The sequence below is a fragment of the Amblyomma mixtum genome, chromosome 4 (assembly GCF_055824585.1).
Source record: "Amblyomma mixtum isolate Tamu chromosome 4, ASM5582458v1, whole genome shotgun sequence".
In the NCBI taxonomy this organism is placed as follows: Eukaryota; Metazoa; Arthropoda; class Arachnida; order Ixodida; family Ixodidae; genus Amblyomma; species Amblyomma mixtum.
Genome location: NC_143015.1, coordinates 104,075,363 through 104,101,440, shown reverse-complemented (window position 1 = coordinate 104,101,440; position 26,078 = coordinate 104,075,363). Strand labels below are relative to the sequence as shown.

The window sequence follows — 26,078 nt, the reverse complement described above, 5'->3', positions numbered from 1 at the left end:
AAGAAAACAAAAAGGCGATCTACTCTCGCTACCACAGCTCTCGTTAACTGTAAAGTCGTGCTTTATTATACGTTCCTGCTTTGGTCGTCGTTCACTTGAGATAACATCTTTTTTTCCGAAGCCTCTACGCATAAAACATATTGAATGTGGCACTAGACTGAAGCAGAACACGACGACGACCCCAGGTGGTGCACGTGACATGGGAACGCGGAAGGACGTGATTGGTTGGCACTCGGCCTAACGTGGCCTGCTGTCCGAGCACACACGTCAGCGTCACTCCGGAACGAGCTCCCCATTGTGCAAGCAGCAGGCCTCAAGAAGGCGTTGCAAGATGCTCCTGGAAGCCACCGGTAGGGCTGCATAGTGTCCGAGCTGTTCCTCTGATTGGACACAACCGGCATCTATCGTTTTACAACAACGGGCCCCCGAGGCAAGGCATCACTAACGGTGAGATCAATGAGCATTTCTGAACGATAATTCACCCATGAAGACTTGTGTTTTAGATATGCCCATAACGATGTTCGGAAGGTCTAAAGAAACTCCCCCATTAATCCGTCTCTGGTAAAGGGGCTTTGGGTCGCCGTTCGAAGCTTTTTTTTTTCCTTGATTCGCTCGGGAGAGTCAAGCGTTCTGGTGCGTGGACAGTGTTCGACGGGCGTTTCTGGCGCTCGATCCTGACGTCCAAAGAATACCGTGGTCCCGAGACCGTAATTTTTTCACATCCTTAGGCCGCACGGGGGCAAATCTAAGCCTAGCGGAAGCCAACAACCTAAGCTATTTGTGTTACGTTAAGCGGAAATGCATGGCCAACCGTCGCACTTAGCATATCTCGAGGATGAAGACGCGGACGACCATCAACTGGGCGTATGTGCTCAGTCGTGGATCACGGTTTCATACTTGGTGCAAAGCATACCTCTATCCGCCGCTGGGATTCAGTGATTACAGAGTTCGGCTACTGAGCGGGTGAACCAGGTTTCAATTCTAGCCACGGCGGCCGCGTTCTGATGGAGGCAGAACGCAGAAATGACCGATGTGCTGTGCGTATCACCGAATTTGAAAATCTGATTGAATGTTCGAGTACCTTTTAATGGTTCATCGTATGGGATTCTACTGACCATTCCCACTTTTGTACTTTATTCCGCGTTAATCCAGTCCCCACAAAGCCATCCCGACCTGCGCACTAACCCTCATTAATCCAGCTTAATCCATTTATAGAGGTTGGCGTACTTCCAACATTTCGGGATTCCTCTCGAATATTTCCGACTGGTCCAACTTCCATTTTCTTAAAGGATCCGCATGTCCGAATTTTCTTACAGGATGTGGTTAAGGCGTCCCGAAGTTTTTTCACTTCTTCGCTCTTTCAGAACGTGTTGTTCTATCTTGGTTCCTCGGGCTGCCACGTGATACTAAACTTTATCGCGGGCGTATTGCGCGTTGCACACTGCACATTTTGATTCCATCGTGCGTGTAATCTACAGTATCGACACGCCGCGGTGGCTCAGTGGTTAGCGTGCTCGGCTACTGAGCTGGAGTACCCGGGTTCGAACCCGACCGCGGCGGGAGCATTTCGATGGAGGCGAAACGCGATGGGCGGCTGTGTCCTGTGTGATGCTAGTACAATTTAAGATCCCCAAGTGGTCAAAATTATTCCGGAGGCCTCCACTACGGCACCTTTCCCTTTCTTTCAGACCCTCCTTTATCCCGTCCCTTACGGCGCGGTTCAGGTGTCCCCCGAGATATGCGAGAGAGATGCTTTGCCATTTCCTTCCCCCCCCAAAAAAAAAAAATTATTTGAGACACGAACGCTCACCGAAAACTGCGCTGTTAGGAAGCGTTTCTGTTTTTCCGCTTTATAGACTATAATCGCGTTCGGATGCTGTGTTCCTGACGCTTGCTGCAGCTAAGAGCTAATTCACAGCTAACTTGTTGCTGCGTTGTGATTTTTCAGTGCGAAATCACAATTTAGCCTCATCATCGTGCGTGAAGCCTCTAAGTCACAAAAGGAAAGGCGCATATATGGCTCCCTGGGGTCATCGCACACGTCAGTCGCGCTTTGAGGTGGGTGACGATGGTGAGATTTGCGTTGCATGCGTTGAGTTTGACAACGTTTTGTTTTATGGGGCTTTAACGTCCTGAACGAAGTCATGCTATGAGGGACGCTGTAGTGAAGGGCTCAGAAAATTTCGACCACCTGGCGTTCTTCAATGTGCACTGACTTGGCACAGTACACGGGCATCGAAAATTTCGCCTACACCGAAATTCGACCTCCACGCCGGGTACGAATCCTCGCCTTAGCAGACACGCAGCAGTTGAGTAATATGCCGCCGTCGTTCATCGAGTTCAGTGGCGTCGGCTTCACAAGGCCATTGATTTCGAGGAAAGGAAAGGCACATAAGTGGCTTCCTGGGTCAGTGGACACCTCAAACGTGCTTTGAGGTATGTGGCGGTGGTGAGAAGTGTGCTGCAAGCACGGGCGCGTTGGCAACGTTGTGGCAGAAGCGCGGCCGTCGAGCAATTGACCGCCGGCGTTTCATTGGCGTTGACTATGTTGTAGACCATCGATTTTGAGGAAAGTCGCATAACTGGCTCGCTGATTTAGTGGACTCCTAAACAGCGCTTTTTGTAACACAGAGTTGAGACGTGTGCTGCATGCGTTGGCAACACCAGCCGAAGTGGCTCAGTGGTTGCGCGCTCAGCTACTGAGCCGGAAGTCCTGCGTTAGAACCCGGCTGCGACGCCGCGTTTCGTTGGAGGCGAAACGCAAAAAAAATTTGCTGTGGCTTAGCTCTGGTTAAGCCTGAGTGATAGCGAAAGCAATAGCTCCCTGGCTGCGCTTGGCTCTATGCTGGTAGTTTGGCATGGCTTCGCCTTTTGTGCAACTAAAGGATTTACTCTGGACACAACATGGATGGACTGTTTGTTTATTGCAATGAACACGCAATGAACGCCGCCGGGCTCGCCATTCTGCGGCATAGGCGCGTTGCTTAGCCAACCGCTCTTGCCTTTCTTCATCTGTCTCCTCGGCACGGCGCTTGCGTTTCCGCGCTGCACGTCGCTCCAGGGACGCCTTGTACAACTCCTCAGACATAAGCGGAGGTTGGTTGGTTGGTTGGTTGCGACTGAGAGAACAATTAAGAGGAAAGTGCACGGGCCTGCCAACTGGCTCAAGCCGAGCCACCACCGCTGCCACGTGCAGATAGAAGACAGTTAAAAAATAAGAGGAAAGACTAAAAGGGAGAGTAAAGACGCGCGTCGCAACAACCGCGGCCGCCGGGACGGACGCTGGCTGCAAAAACAGATACACGGCCGCAGCCCGAAGGCTGCGGCCGATTGCCACAGATATCCTCCTCCTCTAAGCGGAGCGCGCCTGCGGCGCCCCGTTTATCCTCTTCTAGCGAGCGCCCTCACGCGGCGGGCCGAGGAGGCTGTCACGTGGTAGCCGCCGCGCCGAGCGAAGGAACGACTACGGCCGATGAGACGAGTTGGGACCCCTGTTCTCCTCTGGTCGTGACGTCACGCTGTCACGTGAGCGAAGGAACGACCTCCACCGACGGCAGAGAAGTGCTAGCAGTATTGCTTTCGCAATAAAAGGGGCCTTTGTGCTGTGGCATGACAGCGGAGGTTGGTCCCCTGTGACGTCTCTGGGTATGTCACCATCAGTCATATGTCGTCAGGAATCATGCAAGTCATGAGAGTAATAGCGTTGATTGATGCTAATCAACATAAACAATCAGTACTGATTAGCATCACCAGCTGCCACGCGCAGACAGCAGACGGGAGCAATGACAGCAGCAGTTGCTAGCACACGGACGGTGGTTTTATCAGATGTCGCCGTGGCAGATGAAATCTCAGCGATGCCATCCTTGGTTGCCCTCAGTGCTGTGGCAGTGTTCCCGAATACATTCACCAAAATTTTGAGTAACCATTCCTCTTACAACATTCGCGGTTATGTCATAGCATTTCACTTTGCATATAGCTTACATGTTTTTTTCAAGTGGGAGGCTTTCTTGCGACAGGGATTCGGACCGATGACATATGCATCTTTAGTGGCGTGCTTTCACCTTCAGTTGCAAGCATGCACCACCAAATGCATGCTTGAGGCGTCCACCGAGATGTAGAGATTTGAGCGCTACTACTACCTTTCCTTTCCTAAAAACACTCTTTCGGATTCCTCTATGTAAGCAGACCTAAGTGCCTCCAGAATGTTTTTCAATAGGCCGCCGGTGTTTATTAGGTTTATTGGCGGTAGCGTTGTAGAGAAAATTGGCATTTGAGGGAAGGAAATGGCACATTATGTCTCGCATCTCGGAGGACGCCTGAACCACGCCGTAGGGGAAGGAATAGTGGAGGAAGTGACAAAAGAAACGAAGAAAGGTACCGTAGTGGAGGGCTCTGGAATAATTTATACCACTTGGGAATCTTTAACGTGCAACGACATCGCTTAACGCACCGACACTTTCCTCTATCGCAGTACAGGAGAGCGAAATTCGAATATTAGATTGTCTTGCGCGAGCTTGCCTTCGTTTTTATGCGTAGCATATTGCAATCACTCAGTTCAGCCCTTGGGCGCACCAAACCACGTGACGTGACGTCACGTGGGGACGTGACGTCACCAAACCACGTGAAAAAAAGGAAGAAAAAAGAAAACAAAAACAAAGACGGCTGAGCATGGTGGCGGTTGCCACCGCCCCGTTTCAACGTGACGTGACGTCACGTGGGGACGTGACGTCACCAAACCACGTGAAAAAAAGGAAGAAAAAAGAAAACAAAAACAAAGACGGCTGAGCATGGTGGCGGTTGCCACCGCCCCGTTTCAAAGGGGGCGCTCCTATCCATCTATCCATCCATCCATCCATCCATCCATCCATCCATCCATACGTCACGGAGGAAAAGCTGCTGAGAAAATCGAGTGCCGCCAAGCAATACCTGGCGCAAAAAGACCGCGCAATATGCAACGCATTCTTGGCTTAACCCAGCTAAGCCCGGGCATCTTTTTTTTTCCTAATCCCTGTTTGTATACATTTCCTTATCCACGTGATCAAACCGTTATTTGAAAGATAGCGCCTGTCTTGTCCTCTTCTCTCTTGTCTTCGTTGTTTAGCGCTATATTGTATAATCTCACGCAGTCATCTTTCTTCCGCTTCCCGATACGCTTGCTTCCTCTTAGGATCCAGTCAGTTGCCCTTAAAAACCATCGGTCGCCTTGCATTCAGATTACATGACCTGCCCGAACCCATTTCTTAATACCGGCTAGGATGCCATCAACTTCATTAGTTCTCCGACCCACTTTGCCCTCATTCTGTGCCTTAACATAAAATCTAACACTTTCTTTTCTATAGGCCACCGCGGTGGCTCAGTGGTTATGGCCCTCGGCAGCTGACCCGACAGACGTGGGTTCGATCCCGGCCACGGCGGTCGAATTTCGATTAGAGGCCCGTCTACTGTGCGATGGCAGTGCACGTTAAAGAACCCTAGGTGGTCGAAATTTCCTGAGCCCTTCACTAAAGTGTTCCTCGTAACGTGAGTTGTTTTGGTACAGTAAACCCCCAATAAACCAAACCAAACCCTTTCCAAAGCTCGGTGCGTCTTCCTTAGGGTGAACTATTTTAAGTATAGCCTCTAGGTTTCTGCCCGTCTCTGCCCCTCTCAGCTTCACTAGGCTAGTCAACACCCAGGCTAGCGTGGGCCCTGTCGTCAGAAAAAGGCACAGGTGCGCATGCGCGAGCGGCGTGACGTCACGGTGGACACCCGAACCGGGCCTTAAGGAAAGGAAAATGAAAAGTGGTTTTAAGGAAGGGAAACGACGCCTGTCTCTCTCTCATATCTCGGTGGATACCTTGAACAGCGCCATAAATGCCTTAAAGAAAATGAAATGAAATGAAAATTGGTTTTAAGGAAAGGAAGTGCCTCTCATATCTTGGTGTACACCCGAAAGGAGTGACGTCACGCGCTGCCCAAATAAAAAAATAGACAAGCAGTGTGTGAGGAACCTCTCATATCTCGGTGGACACCCGAACCGCGCCGTAAGGAAAGGAAAATGAAAACAAAATTGGTTTTAAGGAAAAGAAATGACTTCTGCCTCTCTCATATTAAGGCGGAAGCCTTTAATGCCTCATCGTTGTAAGCAGGAGTTGTCGACAGAAAATGTCACGCTTTTCAATTGGTCGAAATGCTCGTGACGTCACAGTGCACGAATTTCAAATAGGGCCAATTGTACTTTGGCTAGTAACCATGCAACCAATCAAAGGGATCGTATAGTGATGCTCCAACTAAGTGGGATTGAGTTCAGTTAATTGCTTAATTAATCAATTAGCCTAAAGTTAATTGTTTAATTAATCAATTAGCCTTATTAAGATAGAGGAGAATGAAGAGGTCAGTAGACAGAGGAAAAGAAAAGAAAGAAAGACGCGGGTCGCAGCGACAACAGCGTCCGCGGAAGGAGACGCTGCTGAAAAAACAGATAAGTACGAAGCCGCGTTCGCTCCACCACCACGCACTCCCCCACTCAGTTCGACGTTGCTCGTTTCATATACGTTGTGTTGAACATCCTAGACAGTTCCAACATTTGACAGGTGAATGACAGAACACGATGGATAGAAATACAGTGATATAAATATGAAATAGCCTAATTAACCTTTCTAGTTAGACCGCATAAATCAATAAAACCGAGAACGAAATTGGTCGAGTTGGGGAATCGAACCAGGGTCTCCGGAGTGCGATACGAGCACGCTAGCTACTCCGTAATGCCAGCTGAATGGTTTGGAATGAACAAAGGCGCGTCTAGCTAATACGGCGTCTTCGTTCACTCCCATCTTCCCCCTTTCCCTTACGGCGAGGTGCAGGTGTCCACCCAGATATGCGAGAGAGATACATTTCTTTTCCTCACAAAATAAATTTACCGTCCAGCAAGGCGTACAGCCGAATTGGCGATGGCGTTCTGTGGACTCCCTGGCAGCGTTGCAAGACGCTGTCGCGTTCCACTCTTACAGGCGAAGCTTAACATAACCACACATCAGTAACACACGCAGAGAGCCAATGTACGCGTCATTCGCTGGTAGCACTTGAATCATCATTCACAACCACATTCGTGGCAGAATGCTGTACTCAGGCTTTCGCCTTGCACCACTTTAGTCGCCAAAGTGACTCCTAATTTTTTCGGTGGATACCCGAACCGCGCCGGAAGTGCCTTAAGGAAAATGAAATGAAATGAAAATTGCTTTTAAGGAAAGCAGATGCCTGTCTCTCGTATCTTGCTGTACACCCGAGAGGAATGCACGCCACAGTACGTGTCTCTAAACCAACCTTCTAAGACAGCACCGTATTCACTACACGCGCGGCTCCTCCTCCGCCTTGCCGCAGCTTTTCGCTTCGAGATATCCAGGCTTAACCTTAACTAAGCCAGAGCCATTTTTTTTATGCGAAGCATATTACAATAGGTAACCCAAGCCCTCCGTGACGGTTACACGCCGTGCACACCACGTGACACAATGACGTCACGACAGATGAGAGATGGGGCTCCAACTTGTGCCGTTGCTGCGGTTGGACGCCGTGCAGACCCCGTGGTATGGTGACGTCACACCACGTGACACAATGACGTAACGACAGATGAGAGACGGGGCTCCAACTTGTGCCGTCGCTGCGGTTGCACGCCGTGTGAATCACGTGGTATGGTGACGTCACACTCCCGCGCATTTCGAACGCGCGTTCACACTCGGTGTAGGTGAAACGCTCGCTCCACCGGGCAGGCGGACGCGGCTTCCGTGGCAATCCAGGCGCTCACCCAACGCGCGTCTCGCGGTTAGTCGGCGTTCCGCTGTAGCCATGCCGTTGTCTTCCCCCACGACGAAGGCTCCTAGTGGTTGTATTAAAATGACCAAGTATTCAACCAAGGAAAGCCATGTATTACCAAGCCTAGCCATCAATATGCTTCGCATCTGACTAGGCTTAACCTTAGCTAAGCCTCAGCCATTTTTTATTGCCTACACCGCGCAGAACAGCTACAGTAGAAAAAGAGCGGATATTGGTTTCGAGGGAGGCAAGGCGCAGCAGCTGTCTCACTACTGGGTGGACACCTCCACCGCGCCTTTAGGAAATGGAGTCAGGTGGGAGTGAATTAGAAAGGAGATGAGCAACGCTCTAGCTTAGACAGCGCTGCACGGGACGGGGTGTAAGGGCAGTAAAAGCAGGTGTGCTATGCAGTAGTAAGCACGTACAAAAAGAGGTGTGACATTTTCCACCATCTCTGTTATTTTTTTCCGCAGCAGACATGCACGCACATATATAGTGGCTGATGCGTGTCGTCTTGTCTGGTAGAACGCTGTGATTGTAACAGACAAGGCAGTGCAGGTCTTTCTGTCTATCGGCTTTGCTGCGTCCGAAACGAGATCCAAATCGAACTCACGCATATCTGAACCATTAGGACCGTCACATTTCTGAAGTCTACATGCCATGGACTGGCCCCTGCTGTTGGGCTCAACACAGAAGGTTCGACCGTTTACGTAGTCATACATGCATAAATATATCAGAACGATGTGAGCTATGTTCATTGAAAATTTTCACTAGTCCATATATATGGTCTCTTGTTTCACCCACCAGAGCAAGCTGGTAATGAGGCCACTGAACGTCGGTGGTGGCTTGCCTCCATGAGATGCGCCCTGGCCCTTTCAAGTAGTAGTATTCAATTTATTTTTGCAGAAAAAAAATACATTCAGCAGAGGGTACAGGGCTAAAAGCTCTCAGTAAAACAGCTTGAATAGGCCCAGGAACCTCTATAATGGCAGTAGACGATGAGACGCACATATCTGGATGATTGTGATTTGACAGTAATATTTAAGCAACATGAAATTGTGAAGAGATATTAGTAACAAGTTTAACATGAGTACATAAGTCAATTTCAACAGCCACACCAGGTACAAACTTCAACACAAACCACAAATTGAACACTCAGTATGCTTGGGTGATAACAGTTTACAGAGGTACAGCCTTTGTGAAAAGTTTGGAGCCCAGGGGTTTTTTTTTTTTCAGCCACGCTGTGTCGTTCTTAATGAATCTCTAGCGCTAGAAATTTCCTGGACATAAGAAGATTTCTGGTACTGCCTCCTGAAATAGGTAGGACTTCCATGAGTGCTCCTGGAGTCCCAATATAAAGCTTGGAAGTGAACCCCCTTTGCTCTAAACTCTTGACAAAGACTCTACGTACAACCTAGCAATAAACAAACTATGTTTTAAGCTCATTTAGGGTAACATTAGCGAAGGAAAGGTATTTGTTAAGAATAAACCGGAAGTTATGTTCTAGTGCTTGTGGTTTATAATTTCGAAAGTATGGTACAAACCAGCAGTTGGTGTTTCGAGTGGAGATTTGGCTTGATGGTTTCTTAGATGTGCAGTATTTATTAAAAAAATCCCTAAACGCAGGAGAAGATTGGTAAAACGAGCGCAAAATTCGAAAGACATGCATATGCTCAAAGCGAATTATTTTGTAATTCTGAAAAGCAGTTCCCGTCGGGGAGAGATAAGGAACATTAGCAATATAGCGAATCATTTTCTTCTGCAGAATCTGTATTTTTTTATATTTGTTTTTGTAGTGGTCGCCCAAACAGAGTTGTAGAAATTGAAGACAGAACCGAAGAGAGCATGATAAACCTCAATTGTTATCTGAGTAGGGAGAAGCCATCGGCACCTTGATAGCACTCCTGCTATCGAAGAAAGCTTTTTACATATATTATCTACATGCAAATCCCAACTGAGGTGGGTTGAAAATGTAACGGCAAGGATTTTGTGCTTATCTACAACTTGAACTTCCTGACCTGCGTATTTAAGAACGTGTAGTAGTTGAGCTAGCTTATTTTTTTGCACGGAAAATTATTACCTTAGTCTTTGTAGGATTTATTCGAAGGCAATTAGAAGAAGACCAATTCTGCAGTCACGTAAGTAGTGCATTGCACTTTTGTATTAGATTGTTCACATCAGGGCCAGAGATAAGTATGCTGCTAAGCGTGCATGCCATGGACTCGCCCCCGCTGTCGGGCTGGGCACTGTAGGCGGTCCGCCTTCACGTAGGCATTCAGCGATAGAAAGATCACAAGGCTGTGGGATTTTTGTTTGCTGGTAAATTTATTTTTAAAAAAATGGCAGCTGCTTAGCTTAGCTAGCCCAGGATATACCTATCGCGAGTATGGTTAAACTTGGTTACACCTTGTCGTTTAGCTTGGTTTCTCTCCGCTTATGATCAGTGTTATAGCTTTGGTTGTTATCCCCAGTTGCGTCTAATTGCGGCTATAACTGCCCCCCCCCCCTTTTTTTCCTCCTACGGCGCATGCGCACAGCTGCTGCAACTCGGTTTAACCGGAGCGCAGCGGCACTGGTTTCTCCTTGGATGTACGCCAGGTAGCGCAGCGAGCGGCGGCCGCCAGCTGCGGCGGTTGCTAGGCAACGGCTCAAGGTCACGGTGCAGCCACGTCGAAAGTGATGCCACGGCGACATATCGAGACGCGCGCGTAATGTAGCTCTCGCCACAAAACTACTACTGAGGTATAAAGTGTCTTGGGTTCATTCATCAGACCTTACTGGGGAAGAGGTGGCTTATTGTACGTGGTGGCATTTCAGCAGAAGGTGGGCCCGGGCCTCCGGACTTTTGAAAAAATTCTAGGAGCAGTTCCTGGAATAGTCTCGGCCATTGTGCCTGGTGTTGTCTCGGTCGAAACAGGCACCGTAGGCTGTTATAAAAATGTGGAAGCCCAACTACATTTCTTCCCATTTTCGGTTTCTTTGCTGCACTGCCATTTTTCTTGACTTAACATCTGCACATGTTTGCAAGGCGGGCGCCGCTAAAAACCGAAAAAAGAAAATCAAGCGAGAGACAAGACCAAAAGTATTTGGAACGCAGACATTCCCTATCCTTTGTAACCTCTGTCCCCGCTCATCTCCATCTCATTGACCTGTGCAGATGGCCGCTACTGTCTTCCATCAGGCTCACTGTTCCCTGCAGCCGAAGGTACGTGGATAATAGTCCGATAAATAACCACGGTATACCTCTTTCAGAAAAGCAACCAGCATTCTTCCGGCCTAGAAGATCAGTGTCGTAGCCTAATGATCCCATGATTGGCAAAGTGTTGTAGTCCCGTATTAATATTTTCGTTTGCACCTGTGTCTGCAATGAGTACTACGCTATATGTGCGAAATTTGCCAGGTGCGTGCTATTGGAACCCAGTTCCGTTTTTTGGATGCGCGATGTCTTCCCAGTGTCGAGCAGGCTTTGTCCCGAGCAGATTACTCACGTTCTTTTTCCTGAAACTGCAGAAGCCCGTGGCGACTGCAGTACATTCGTTACGTGGGTGCAACCTACCCCTCTTGGAGCCAGAGCCACCTCGGGTCCAAAAGGAGCGGCCCTTTAGAGGTGAGGCGGCGAGCCAGTCTCGTTCTGTTCGCACGCTGTGATCCATCTTTCTGGGGAAATCGAGAAGCAGTGGGGAGGGTGCACTGACCTCTTGTGGCGCCGTCATTATACCTTCCTTGTTTTCCGCACGCGTTTCACCTTCAGCAGTTTGGTTTTAGTTTGTTTGCGCACCAGATAAAGCAGACAAGAAGAACGGAGAAGCGCCGTATTCTGCTTTACGTTTGCGCAAAAAAAAGGAGACCTAAAATTTAAAACTCGCTGCTAAAATAATCGTCGGAGCCATTTGGTTGTTGTTGTCATTGATTTTTAGTGGCTATTTATTGGTGATGAAAAAAAATTCAGGGGGGCACTTTGTTCACCTAAAGATCAATGAGGCGAAAGCCTTAAGCGCGGTGTTGTTGCTTGTGTCACCGATTTTAGGTTATGTTTCGCCTCTAAGTGTGGAACACGACTGCGTCTTGGAACGCTGCCAGGGAGTCGACAGAACGCCATCGCCCGTTCTGCTCTACGCCAAACTCGCTGCTAAAATAATCGTCGGAGCCATTTGGTTGTTGTTCTTACTGATTTTTAATAGCTATTTATTGGTGATAATAAAATTCAGGGAGGCACTTTGTTCGCCTAAAGATCAATGAGGCGAAAGCCTTAAGCGCGGTGTTGTTGCTTGTGTCACCGATGTTAGGTTAAGTTTCGCCTCTAAGTGTGGAACACGACTGCGTCTTGGAACGCTGCCAGGGAGTCCACAGAACGCCATCGCCCGTTCTGTTCTACGCCTTGCTCGTCGGTAAATTGGTTTTTGAGGGAGAGGAATGTATCTGTCTCGCATATCTCGGTGGACACCTGAACCTCGCCATAACGGGAAGGGAGGAAGTTAGGAGCAAACGAAGACACCGTATTCAGAGCCTTTGTTCCCTCCAAACCATCGAGCTGGCATGGCGGAGTGGTTAGCGTGCTCGTCTCGCACTCCGGAGACCATGGTTCGGTTCCCCACTTCGACCAATTTCCTACCCGGTTTTGTTTATTTATCTGGTCTGACTAGGAAATTTCGTCTTACTTGGTGCCTGCTTCTCCATCGGCGGAATTTATTTTATTGATGAGACGCCTAAGTTAATTAGGCTAACTGGCTAATTACGCAATGAACTAACTTTAGTCCCACTTATTTGAAGCATCACTATAAAATCCCTTTAATTGGTTGCATGGTTACTAACCAAAGTACAATTGGCCCGTTTGAAATTCGTGCACTGCGACGTCAAGACCCTTTCGACCAATTGAAACAATGTCGGCGTAGCTACGGCGCGATGGCGGGAATTATTTGAATGTCTGGGAGCACAGTGCAAGGGGCGTTGTGAGCGCTTGACACCAAACTTCAAGACTCAGCCAGCCGTCGTTTTTGGAACAAGTAAAACTGCCCGAAAAGAACTGGAGTAAAAGGCCGAGACAAGACGCCCTGGGCGGTCTGTCTCGCCTTTTTTTATGGACTCCGAACCACAGACGTGTTTTATACTAAAGTTGAGTGGGTTCGAAGTAGATTGTGCACCTGGGGAAAGGGTACTGGCGAGAACCACCATCGGTATTCCGTGAGGTGTTTATGCGCCATTCGCATCAATGGGAGACGTTCCTCGCAGGAAGCACACGGGGCTTTAGATGTGGAGCGCAAACACAGCCTTAGAATTTGGGGATTGAGACGTCGCCTCGTCTTTTCTGAATTTCCGGAGCGGTCCTGCTTCCTCCGGTTGCCAACGAGTCGTTAAGTGTGAGAGGTGACCTTTTGATTACAGCTGAACTTCCTGAGAACCCGATGCAACACTGGGGATGAAATGAATAGTAACCTTACCTACACGAGAAGTGTGCCCTCGGCATTTGTGAGAAACGTTGCGGTTGTCTCCATGTTTGAGAGGAGTGTCGAACGGGGTAGCAATTTTCGACAGCAGTGTGGCTCACTCCGGGAAACATTTTTGAAACATTTTTTTTATCGTGAGTGGCATTGCGATTTTCTCGTGTACTAATTCGGTGCATGTGCAGTGCAGACTGCCGATATAATAGCATATTTTATCTTTGTAAAGAAGTGACATTTTTCAACTCGAGAGTAACGAGCTGGACAGGCGTTTACGATTTCATGAGTGGAAGGAAGGTTGATAGGTGAATGCTAAATTTCAGTTTAAATGAGAATTCCTTATAACCGAATGTGCGGATTGCCCAACGTCGAAGTGGCAGGAGAAAGTGCCTTCTTAGAATAGCAGGACACTAAAAAGTGCTACGAGGGGGACAATTTTTAATATTATTTTTATACATTTGACCCGTATGGAGAAGTTAGACCTTGTTATATGAGAGGATATGCACTGCCCTTAAAATGTGTAAAGAACAGTTTCCCTAGATTTTACAGAAATGTGTTAAAACTAAAATCCATAGCCTGTCGCTCTCGTGCGGCGTGCTTAGAGGATGGCGGGTTTAGTTAAATGTTGTAGAAGCTCTCTTATTAGATTTCAGAAGACAGTGCATGTTTATAGACCACTTTTCCGCCATAAACACCCTCAATATATTTTTGATTTCATCTAATTTTAGGCTGAATGTGCCTGTACCTTAAGAGGTTAAATTCTTACATGAACAGCTATTATTTAGCACGTCGTCGTTCAGTGAATAACTGTATTGTTAGGGCTTCCCTGGAACCACATTTGAGGGCTGGTGTCCATGTCTCGCTACTGGGGGAGGTCACCTCAGAAATTACAGCCGACAGCTGCTGCTAGCTTTGCCTGGCAGGATGTACCAAACTGAAGTGAAACTATCAGGAGCATTTGTCACCCACATACGTCATTGACGTGTATTTGAACTTCGTGGATGCTGAATGCGCAAGGCGAATGCTTTTTTAATAAATGTTCAAACTCCTGAGGCGTAAACGTGCAGGATTGTTGGCCACGGAGAGCTTTGATTTGCCTTCTACACAGGAACTGCTGTATATTCACCCTGGCTAATTATATTTAAATGGCTATATATTACATGAAGATTTATAAACATAAAAAGCTGATGCACTCAGACTAATTATATGCTTCCTCTTCGTTAGCGGGCCCGTCCAGCGCCTTCGGTGGGCCAGGTAAGTTAGCTTCGTTTTTATTAAATGTGGGACCACATTTGAGTGCTGGTGTCCATGTCTCGCTACCAGGGGAGTTTCTCAGAAATTACAGCTGATAGCTGATAGCTTTACTTGCCAGGATATATTTGAGTGCTGGTGTCCATGTCTCGCTACCAGGGGAGTTTCCTCAGAAATTACAGCTGATAGCTGATAGCTTTGCTTGCCAGGATGTACTAAACTGAAGTGAAACTATCTGAAGCACTTGTCACCCACATACGTCATTGACGTGTATTTTAACTTCATGGATACTGAATGCGCAGAGAAAATGCTTTGGTAACTAAGGTTCAAACTGCTGATGCGTAAACGTGCAGGATTGTTGGCCACGGAGAGCTTTGGTTTGCCTTCTACGCAGGAACTGCTGCATATTCACAGAGGCTAAATAAATTTAAATGCCTATATATTACATCAAGATTTATAAACATAAAAAGCTAATGCACTGAGACTAATTATATGCTTCCTGTTCGTTAGCGGGCCCGTCCAGCGGCTTCCGCGGGCCAGGTAAGTTAGCTTCGTTTTTATTAAATGTGGGACCTTTAAAGGCCAGCAGGCAACGCTCAAAACTTGACCGGTTTCTTTGTTAACGTATAGAATTTTGTGTCTACGAAGTATAGGTTGAAAATAAATTTCTGATGAGACATTCCTCTCGAGTCTACCTGCAGAGTGAAGATAGGAGTGCGTTTTCAGTCACATTGCTGAAAATATTTAGTTCGCCTGTAAACTGATAATTTCGTGGTACTTCGAAGCGTTGTTTTAGTGCTTTATGTATGCGTGACAAAGGCAGAAACCTTTGACCTGCGTTTCGGTGTTCGTGAAATTTTGGTATCGGTTTATAATTCTAGTTTTCGAAGCAACTATCACTGGTAAAAAATATAGATCACCTCTTTCCACTAGATCAGTTTTTCTCATTTTAAGCCGGCTTGTGATGGCAGGGTTCTCATCGAAGTCTTAAAATACCCAAGCCAGTGAACTAGCTCTTGCTTCTGCAGGAAGTGACTATACTTTCACTTTCATATAATTAATGTTCTGCATGGGAAGTACATATTAATCTGACGAAACACTAACCTCTGTCCACAGCTGAGCTTTCGTACGTTCTAATGTGTGAACACGGAGAGTACACCCTGCAGCCAAATGTAATGTTTATCTTTCAGTTGATGCCTTCTTCCGTGTGCCATAATTTGTGTTTCGGTAGCCCAGAGGGTCCCGAGGGTTTTAAACGGTGTGCACCCTATTGCGTTCAAATAAACCTGTAGCAAAATGTTCGAGAACTTAGGCATGAGATTAATATTTCGGCAACTATGCAAAGACGGGCGGGGTGGATAGAAAACTCTCATATATGCCTCAGTAGAAGGGGTACTACCAATCATATATCCAATGTCATTCTTTACTTCACATTCATAGATCCCTGGGAGTTCTCATACCGCTGCTGGCACAGTGTTGCAGCGGTTAAGCGATGCGCCTGTGCCCTGCGATGGCAGGTCCTCTCAGTGGTGGGCCCTATCTGGCCCAGGTTGATCTTCCTGAACCATCAATCATTAAATAAATGCCAATTGCCACGGTGGGAAGTTTATAACTAAACAAGGGCACGTGAGCCATGCGGCCCACCTGCCTCCCATAGGTTGCTCTCTGGGCACCGCATGCCAGTCATGGTCGTGGTTTTTTGCTCGCAATGCAACACTGGCGTCGATGCCTTTACCGCTCTTGAGTTAAACATTTGCAGAATAAAGGAAAAAATAAGGACGAAAATTGGAGGATGCCCGTTTGGGTCTCTTGTCGCGAATGTGATGTGAGTCGGCAGGTGAGCGATAAATATGATCAGACAGGCTTTTGTAGAGAATACTCGAGGACAGACCATATTCACACTATTATTCAGGTGATAGAGAAACGCAAAAAATATAGGCAACCCCTATAGAGAGCCGTGATAGAGAAAGAGAACGCACTTGACTCAATCGCAACGTCAGTAGTCATGCAGGCATTGTCGAATCAGTGTAGAAGAGCGTTAAAGATACCGTAAGGTAACCTTAAATGTGGCACAGCTGCTAGTCTTCCATGAAGTCAGCAATGCAATACTGTTAACGAAATATGTCGGGCATGGCGACACGAAGTCGCACATGCTATTCAACGCCTGTTTACAGTAGGCATTCAGAGACCTGGCTTGGGAACGGTTGGGGATTAATGGCGAATACCTTAGCAATCTTCGATTCACTGATGACACTGGCTTGCTAAGTCGTTCAGGACAATAGTACAAAAGCTTGATCAATGAGTTAAGGTCGCAGTCTACCGGCTCACCACCGTCTACTACCCACCTCCTACTACCGCCCAATGTTACCAACCATAAAAAATAATCCCAGGGGATTAATGTGAAAAAGGAGGAGTGAGCTAAGCCACGGCTGGAGTTCGAGGGTCCGCGGGAGACGCTGGACTAGCGCCTGCAAACGGCGACAGCAGCGCTCCGAACGAGCGAAGTTGTTGTGCGGAGTGCCCGACAGGGTTGTCATGAATGCGCATCGTCAAGACCCGGCTATGCGCGGACATGTATTAACGGTGTCGCGTCGGGAAGACCTACCACCGGTTACGGGTACGAGTCACGACCGCTTATGACCGGTTACGAGTCAGAAGCGACATTCGCAGAGCTAGCTCATTTTGCGGCGAGCTCATTGTGAAGCTCCATTTCCCTTCCTCTAATTGCCCTGTCTTGCTTTCCTGATCTGCACGCGCCCTCTGGCTCGTGGGACCCTTGCTTAGAGGGCTTCAACCACACAGGCAAATAATTGCCGCCGGCGCCTCTCACTGGCGAGGGCTCCTCAGCGGTCGAGAGAGTCCTTTTAAAATGGGGGAATCTTGGTAGTTACCTCAGACCACATATATCTTGTCTGACTGCAGACTGCTAGGCGTCTGTCTCTGTTAAGTTGTGACATTGTGTTTTGTTTCTTCTGTTTCAGGCAACAGAGGCGTGATCGTCGCAGGCGCACGATCAAACAAGTGAAGATCGCTGCAATCGTGATATTCTTCATCGCGCTTCCTGTTTTCCACTTGAACAAGAAGACAGGCTGTTTTTGAGAAAAGTTAACGAATGTTCGAACATTACGCGACGGCATACTATATGACTGAAATTAACTGAGCATTATGTTGTACGTGTGCGAAAAGTCTCTTTCATCAGATTTTTCGGCATTACTATTTATGAACTCTCCTTTGTACGTATTGCTTTGTCGCTGCCTATTGATGCTCATGTCTACCATTTTCTGCTTCCCTTAACAGCAAAGACTTGGTTAAATTTTCCTGCATTGTATATATTTCAGGTTCTCTTGGAGTTTTTGTGACCACGACCGTAGCGGTTATAGTGCATAACAATTCTCCAAAATTCGAGCTCAGATATTCTTCTGTGCTACTTTTGAGGGGGTTTGACCTCTTCGTACATGAACCAGGGTTCGGAATCCCGTTTTCCATCGCGACATGTTCGACACATTCAAGATTATTGATGTGGTATTTTCGCGGTAAGGCAGGCATGAAAGAAAATAACAACTGCTCCTGTGGTGAACATTATGCCCTGTTTACATGCGTTGAAGTTGAATGTGCAGCCATCTGGGGCTCATGATAATATATCAAAGTCTGCTATATGCCACCTTGCCATGCTTTACACCAAGCTTCTCACTTGCTTCTGACGGAAACGTGGTTATAGCAATCCTCATAACACGTATGTACGTGTACAGAACTTTAGAAATTAGAAAACAGGGTCACACAGAGCCCTATGACGAGCATGTTGCGTTCGTCATAATTCTGTTCTTTGAAAGCTACCGTGCTCCTACTTACGGTTTGCCCTCCGGATTTGTCCGTGACCTTATTAAGATGAAAAATGATTTCTTGCAATGTGACTTGAAAGGAAAGCGCATTCCTATGCCAAATGGGGAAAAATGTGTCATTGTTGTTTACTTAGCAGTACACGAGTAAAAACTGATTTTTACCCTCATAATAAATCATCGATTGCAGCTCGAAAATTTTACCGAACACCGCCTGAATAGTAACAGACCTCCAAGGCAAATGAGAAATGGCGGCTATATTTTTGTTGCTCAATAAAAAAAAACATATCCAGTCTACTTTTAGAAAAATAGATGCAAATTGACATACTCGGTAAGGCGAATTTAATTGTACTTTGGGAGAATACTTTCCGATCTGCTCCCAACAAGACATTAATCATGCAGACATATAAATGTACGTGTTATATGTGCATATTTATACTTCCAAAACAGTGAACAGACACGCCTACGCAGTCAGTGCAGCAGAATTTCAGCGAGGCGGATATTTTGTACATGACAGAGCTAAAACCAATTAAATTAGCTAACAATTTTATTTGTTTTAGGTCCCCATTTAGTTAATTTGACAGCCCGCGTTGCTCACGGCGAAAGTAGAAGCGTTCGCATTACTTTAGCAGAATATACAAAACGTGGTTTCTGAGTAAGGCAAAAGAGGTTAGCATAATTTCAGCGGCCAAGCCAGGTCATCTATTGAATGCGCAGCTCACGAAACCCAACCCAACCAGGTTTAAAAAGCGTGATGACATTGTGGACCATAAAGCCCTATACGAATTTACTTCAGTTTCCCTAAATAACTTATGCCATAATCACAGAAAAAAGCATCTGCTCAGTCTTTTTTAATTATTAATCGTCTTTCATTTGAGCTCTATCACGTGTAAATCCTGGAAAATGTAAACGCAGCACGGTGATGCCTTGTAGTAAGCTTTGGCTCGTTGAAGCTGCCAGCTGTGGCACTAAAGGCGGGTAGTAATAGAGCTGTGCTTTCGCATGGACGAATACTCATAATATCGGAGAATAAAGAGAAAATTGCAATTAAAGGCTATAGAGCGCGCCGCTTACTTCAGCACGAACCAGCCCAGAAGGCAGTGATGCATCTCTCACTCTTAAAATAATCGTTGAGTTTCCACAACTTGTTCAAAAGTTGTGATCAGCAGGCTGTCGTATCCATCTCTGTGTGCAATTACTGTCTTCTTCAGTCTGTTAAATATATCAGTGAGGACATGTGGTCGGTGAAATGCCGGGATGCGATCTCCAAACGCTGGCCAAAGCCTTCATTTCGAAGCATTATGTCCGAACTGCTCTGGAAGCGCGTTCAGCGAGCGTGACCCAGAAGTGGGCAAGTGGGCAGGCTGGGGCACCCTGCATGAAGGGCTAGGTTACCCTATGGTGATGCAATCACGGCACCAACCTACGGGCGTGCCCTATGCCTTGCGCCCCGCAGTAACTCTCCGGAAAAAAAATTCGCTGTGGCTTAGCTTGGTTAAGCCCCGTAATTGCGAAAGCAATATCCGTACCTACGCCATGATACAGCTATTAGTGTAGCTGGTGGTGGTGCTTGTGGTTATACTTATGATGCATCGGTTATACAATCCAATCCGATCCAATCCAATCCAATCCAATCCAATCCCATCCCATCCCATTCAATCCAATCCAATCCACTCCATTCCAATCCAATACCATGCAATCCAATCCAATCCAATTAAATCCAATCCACTCCTATCCAATCTAATCCAATGCAATCGAATCCAATCCAATGTAATCTAATCTAATCTAATCTAATCCAATCAAATCGAATCCAGTGCAGTCCAGTCCAGTCCAATCCAGACCAATCCAATCTAGTGTAATCCAGTGTAATGCAATCTAATCCAACTAATGCAATCAAGGTCAAATGAAGGTCAATAGTGGTCACCGCCGCGGCACGATGGTGGTCACCCTGGAAAGTGCAAGTAGTATTGCTTTCGCGATAAAAAACAGAAGATTCCGTACGGCAGCCCAAGTTAGTGTTTCTAGAGATTCCGCGTCGCGTCGGTACATGCTGCTCCTTCCACAACTCTCTCCTTCCCCCTTCTGCATTCTCCTTCTATTCATTCGGTGAAGAATCAAAACATCCATCGCCACTGAAGCTAAACCTGAAAACCGGCCTTTGTTCGGGGCGGTCTGGAAAGGTGCACAGATAAAACTTGCGGCGCAGAAGCGACTGGGTCGAGAGCTTTCGAATATACTCTAATATTCTGAATATACTCCGAGTAGAAGCGCAATATTCGCACTGCCGCTTTGGCGGTTGGAAAAAATTCTAGCATGGCACCCTAATTTGCTCTCAGTAAAAAACGAAGTTGTTTGTTTATCATGTCTTATCATGCAAGCAAAGAAGAATGCCCGCGAAACTTAGCACTGAAGGCCTTTCTTCAAACATAAAATACTGACATTTTCCCTAATTTTTGGTAGCATGACGACACCTGCAACGTATGCGCCATAACAGCCAAAACTCTAGTGTTGGATGGCAGTGTCGTTGTCAAAAGGATTCTTCAGGGATGGATGAATTGGAAAAACCTATTCGCTTGTTTTTTGTCCATTGCTCTTCGCAGTGTCTTTTTTTTTTGTGGCGCTTTATTTTTCAAAGGTGTTCTGAAAATGGAGTACTGATCTGCGGACACAGGCGGAAGTTATTCAGATTTTAGTGGAAGCCTACTTGCATTTTTTGGCGTCCCAGGGCAGACCACCGCAGCGTGTTTTGATGTCGTGGTCATTTCGCGTACACATTCCGCGTACACGGGTAGTGCTTGAGGGACCACAGTAAGACGAGGTGCCTGTCAAGATCTAACCCTGACGCTCCTGCTCCGATGACACCTTGTGATTACATCGACCCTTGTTGGGTCGGAAACATGCAGTCTTCTCAGCACGTTCCACTCCCCCTAGCCTCCTTCACATTCTTAGCGGCGGTGTACGTAGGCAGTTCTTCTGGGTGCACGTAGGCCTGCCTTGTAGGTATTAGCACTTTCAACAGCTCCAGTCACCTTGACGAATGTAGGAAGCCAAACAGAAAAGGAGGAAGAAAGCATTATTCTCCTGTTCCCGTTATTCGCTTCCCGTTATTCTGCGTTATTCGCGTCAGTTTTTCCTGCCTTTTTTGCCGTTTGATAAGCTCACATTATTCAGAGAAATTACGCGTTAGAAACACCTCTCGATCTCGAGAAAGGGGTTTCCGCACCATGGCCACTAGTTCCGGGACGGATTTAAATATTAAATATAATCTCAGTGTTATTCTTGGGCATACAGACATGACCAAGTGACGTCATATACATTCAACCACTAAAACTAACGTGCTTTAGTGGTCTACTTGACATTCATATTGACATACATTTTGACATTCACCTTCACATTCATATGTTGTCTTTAACGCAGTAATTAATGTCGAGATCTTCAGACCACTTCATGTGCTGCTACGACTGCACACGTAGGGGCTGTGGTGTGGAGAGGCGATACGGATGTCCAACAAGGTTGTTTCTAAGCTAAGAATAACAGTGCATAATTTGTCATTATGATCGACTGTGCCAATTAGCCTTTTAACTATATGATCGGCACACAAAGGGCGGCTTAACAAAAGAATAGCATGACTGGAAAAGCTCGTAACCAACAAAACTACAGTATTGACCGCGTGCCTGAAATATTGAATACCTTTCCTTTTTGACAATTTCACATTGGGAGTGACAAAATTCAGCTGTACCAGGTCATGTTTGCTAAACCAGCTTCTTTTCACAATGCAGTACAGTGCCTGGCTGTCAGCGACTCCGTGCGCCGGGAGTTTTCTCCGCCTCTTTTCTGGCCTTTTCGGTAGCTCAGTCTACACTGTTCTACTTTAGTGAAAGAATACAGAGCAAATAAACAGGACCGAAGAGAGAGACGTGACGGCTGAATGGGAACTGAATGGAACTGAACGCACAAATAAGTATGAAGGTATGTGGAGAAGCAGAGAAAGGGCATCACGAAATAGAAGAGCGCAAAAAAGTTCACATTGACCGCTTCGCGGCAGGACAAGCAAATAGGTTTGCTGACTCATGATGTCCCTTTGCGCGCAATAACAAATGCTTCAAAGATTCCCTCGTCCGTGAATTGGTAATAGTGCTGGAGGATGGCGCAGAGTTCGAACAGAGGAAAACTAGCCTTGCACGTTTTATAACTGAGCGCCAGGTACGCACTGGGGATGGCTACATACAGGGACGAAGCTTGTTTTGAGGCGATCATTGATGCATCGCCTCATTTGACCAACATCAGGCCCCGCACGAATCAGCGCCTCTTAGGGAACATGCTTAGTTCAGGTGCGGCAGGCAATGAAACACCTGCCGTACCTCTTGCGTCATACTGTCATACGAGAGCCTGTAACGTTCATTCACCGCAAATTGCCTCCCTTATTTGGTGCACTTAACATATTCCCAGACCCAGCGAATGGCACGGCTCAGATTATGAGATGTGTGGTGAACGTGGGGAGCTACGTCGAAGGTAGTGCTCCTAGGTTCTTCCTTCTAGGCAACAGACATTCGGTCGCCTCTGAGAGACTAGTCCACAGTCCTGAGCAAAATCACTCCTGAAGTGCAGCTGACATCAAGCACTCCATATGTACGTGTAAACATCCCTGCACCTGCTCGTGGCCTCAAATGACATTCTTCAGGACCCCTGAAGCAATATGCCGCGTCAAAACGCTGTATTGTGAGGAGGCGACGGATGGAAACCTTTTACTAGCCCATATAGATGATTGTTGCCAATGAGGACTATCATTCACAGATAGCGAACCTGGCGTTTATACGGAAATTCCTTCGTTACTGTGACCACACACCTCCTTCGAAGCTCACGAACACCTCCTTCAATCGAGGGCACGTCCACGCAATTTTGCCTTTCATTGGGTCAAAGGCAGTTAGTTCAACCTGCAGCTGCTTGTCATATTGAGCACGTAAGATATCGCTGAGCACAGGACAAAAACAGGGTTCAGTGCAGTTATCTTTGTGCTCGTAAAATGATACCTCGGAATTTAGAGGTGCTGACAGCAGTTGGAAAGAAATGCTCCAGGGAAGGTGCTGGTGCCATATGAATTCTGCAATTGGGTGCCAAAATCAATGACATTTCATTTTTCTGTTCAGACGCTTTAGCTCGTTTTTGAATGAAAACCAAATATACCCCAACCCTCCGAGCGACAGGCTACAGCCTGCATGTGCATGGTGCTGGCAAGAATCTACGGCGATGTGCCCTTAGCGGCTATGTAAAAATTTGAAACAACTTGGGAATAGTATTCTCGAGGGCTCCTAACACGGTATACCTCACCTAGGTTTACGCCGAGTACGTTATCCTTCATCCTAGTTCAGTTCAGCTTGACAGCTGAGCTCTAAATGCTGTGGGAGACCTGGTCTAGTGATACTTGCTAGGGTTTTCGTTTAGCTCTCTAGAGCGTGACAACCTCTGCTCGAGGAGACGTTTGTAGAAGGCGTTCATAATTAGATCTGTCGCTCTTCGACCCTCGGATGGCCAGCTGGTCCGGTAGGACATCCACTACAAGACCCATCTCTCTAGCAGTCACTGGCCTCGATGGCCTTGTCCTTTCGTATTCATGGTCAATCGTAGTGAATTTTTTGTAGGAACTTTCTTCATTCCACATCTGCTTGTACTTTTCGTACCAGCGGCTTCGCGGCCGTGCACTTCCTCTGGACTCTGAGCAGCGCGCGTGGTCATCTCGACCTTGCTCCTGCTCTCGCACGCTGCGCTACTTGTCGACATGGCCAGATACGATGGTGACGGATACGATGCCTTTACAGGGGAGTTCTTGGACTGTTGCGCAATCCAGTGGGTGAAGCCGCCGCGTTGGCTTCCGGCATCTGAACTAGTGATGCGCAGCTGAAACATGTAGGTTATTATCAGAATATACAAGATAAATTGCAGCTGTCAAACCAATCTGATGACAACAAGGAAAAATGATTTTTGGCCAAGCGCTGAGGGCATAATTGCCTTAGCTGTTTACGTGCCACTTTCAATTTCGGTTTGGTTGGTTTATGGGGTTTAACGTCCCAAAGCGACTAAGGCTATGAGAGACGCCGTAGTGGAGGGCTCCGGAAATTTCGACCACCTGGACTTTCAATTTCAATTAAATTATGATGCGAGCGTCCACAGAGCCACTGTGCTGTCTGGGAAGGTGCAACTGTGTGTCTGGGAAGGTTAAGGCAGATGATGCTGAGCCTTCACGTAGTTATAGCGAGATAAAATGATCAATCTGCGGGCTATGCCCGCCAGATCTACAACGCGCGTGCTTTGAGTTTATTTACTGGCCCAAATTACGATTAAGCTGATACTATAAATCTGGCTGTATTTTACCCTTCTGACCGGAGCAAAGAGAGATATGGGGGCAGGTGGGAGGGTGTTCTCTCCAGGAGGTGTCTCCGACTTTCGAAGTATTTGCGATCTCTAGGAACATGCTCCAGAAGAGCGTCTGTCTGTTTGACCGGTGCTGTGTTGGATCGATTCGGGTGTCTTAGGCTGCTGTAGAAACGTGGACGCCCAAGTAGCGTATGTCACATGCTTGGTTATATAACTGTGCTTCGATTTTTCTTCAATCGAAGTTTGCCCAACTTGCGAAAAGAAGTGACTCAAAGAACTGCACAGAAGTACACAGGACCGGTGGCACAACGATTTGAATAATGAACGCAAGCATTCGCTTTTACTTTTTGTCATCTCTATCACCCCTAACCTCCATGTCATTGCTCACTGCAGCCAGCTGCTGTCTCCCGTCAGGCTCGCCATCTGTCGGCCACAAGGGTACGTACATGATAGTGATCACTAATCACCAATCAATGACTGCCCTGTTTCAGAGTTGTTACCAGTATCTTGCCATTCTCGAAGCAGTGTGTGATCCCAACCTGATTATAACCTGATTATGCCACACAGTGAAAACTACGCTGTTGTCGTTGCCTTTTTCATCCGTGTGTGTGTTATAGGTGTTCTAAAGAGCGTTTTGGGAAATTCGTTTTCGCTTTTATTTTTTTTTTGGGGGGGGGAGGGGTCCTGTGATTATTTACTTTCACCCCCAGCCACAAATGATGTTCATAAAAATTAAAATACGTGTGGTATATTTGCTTTCTAGAGACGCAACCTGAGTCAGCACTCTGTGATAGCCATGGAGAATTGTGTATTAAACAAACACAGTCAACGTAATTTTGATTACTCTGTTAAGGCACGACTAAAGTAATAGATTGATAAAATTGCTACCTATCTGTGGTTCACAGAATATACTGCCGATATGGCAAGCACGAAATACGCCGGCTATGTTCTCAATTTGTGTGCTCCGGTCAAATATAGTCCGACTAGCAAGCGGCACATTTTTGAAGACAACTCTACTTATTACTCTGCCAACGGCAGAGCAGAAAGCCCCCACACGATTGGCTGAAAGGATTCCTGCTGTCCGAGGAGAGCTGAAAAAAAATAAGTGGGGAAGCCATGGCACTTAATCCAAGTTGATAGCAAAATCGGCCGCACAGTGTAATAATTCGAAGTTTCGGCGAATGCTTGGAGCGTGAAACGCAGTAGTTCAGCTAATGTGCCATTATTGGAGACGTATTGGCCAACGCCGTTCCTACAAAGGACCATAGTGAAACCATGCTTACATTTGCAATATTGGGCCGATTACCTGTGCTGCTTGGGAATCGGAGGGTTCTCCGTTTTCTTGAGGGCGTGATATCCTCGCAGTGTGGAGCAGGTTTTGTCGCAGTCGGAT

At 46.9% G+C, this 26,078-nt stretch overlaps 1 long non-coding RNA gene across 3 annotated transcripts in view; it reads left to right on the top strand.

Annotated features, from left to right (window-relative positions):
• Positions 1-210: 210 nt before the first annotated feature.
• The window catches only part of LOC149347670 (uncharacterized), a 32,142-nt gene continuing 6,274 nt past the window's right edge, over positions 211-26,078 (top strand). Inside the window, exons 1-5 of one of the 3 annotated variants that reach the window (XR_016292553.1) lie at positions 211-447; positions 10,946-10,993; positions 11,299-11,395; positions 14,451-14,480; positions 14,988-25,123. This is a non-coding gene — a long non-coding RNA (uncharacterized LOC149347670). Of the gene's footprint in view, positions 448-10,824; positions 10,994-11,298; positions 11,396-14,450; positions 14,481-14,987; positions 25,124-26,078 lie in introns of those variants that run through there. The other 2 variants (XR_016292554.1, XR_016292555.1) reach the window with 2 other exon arrangements.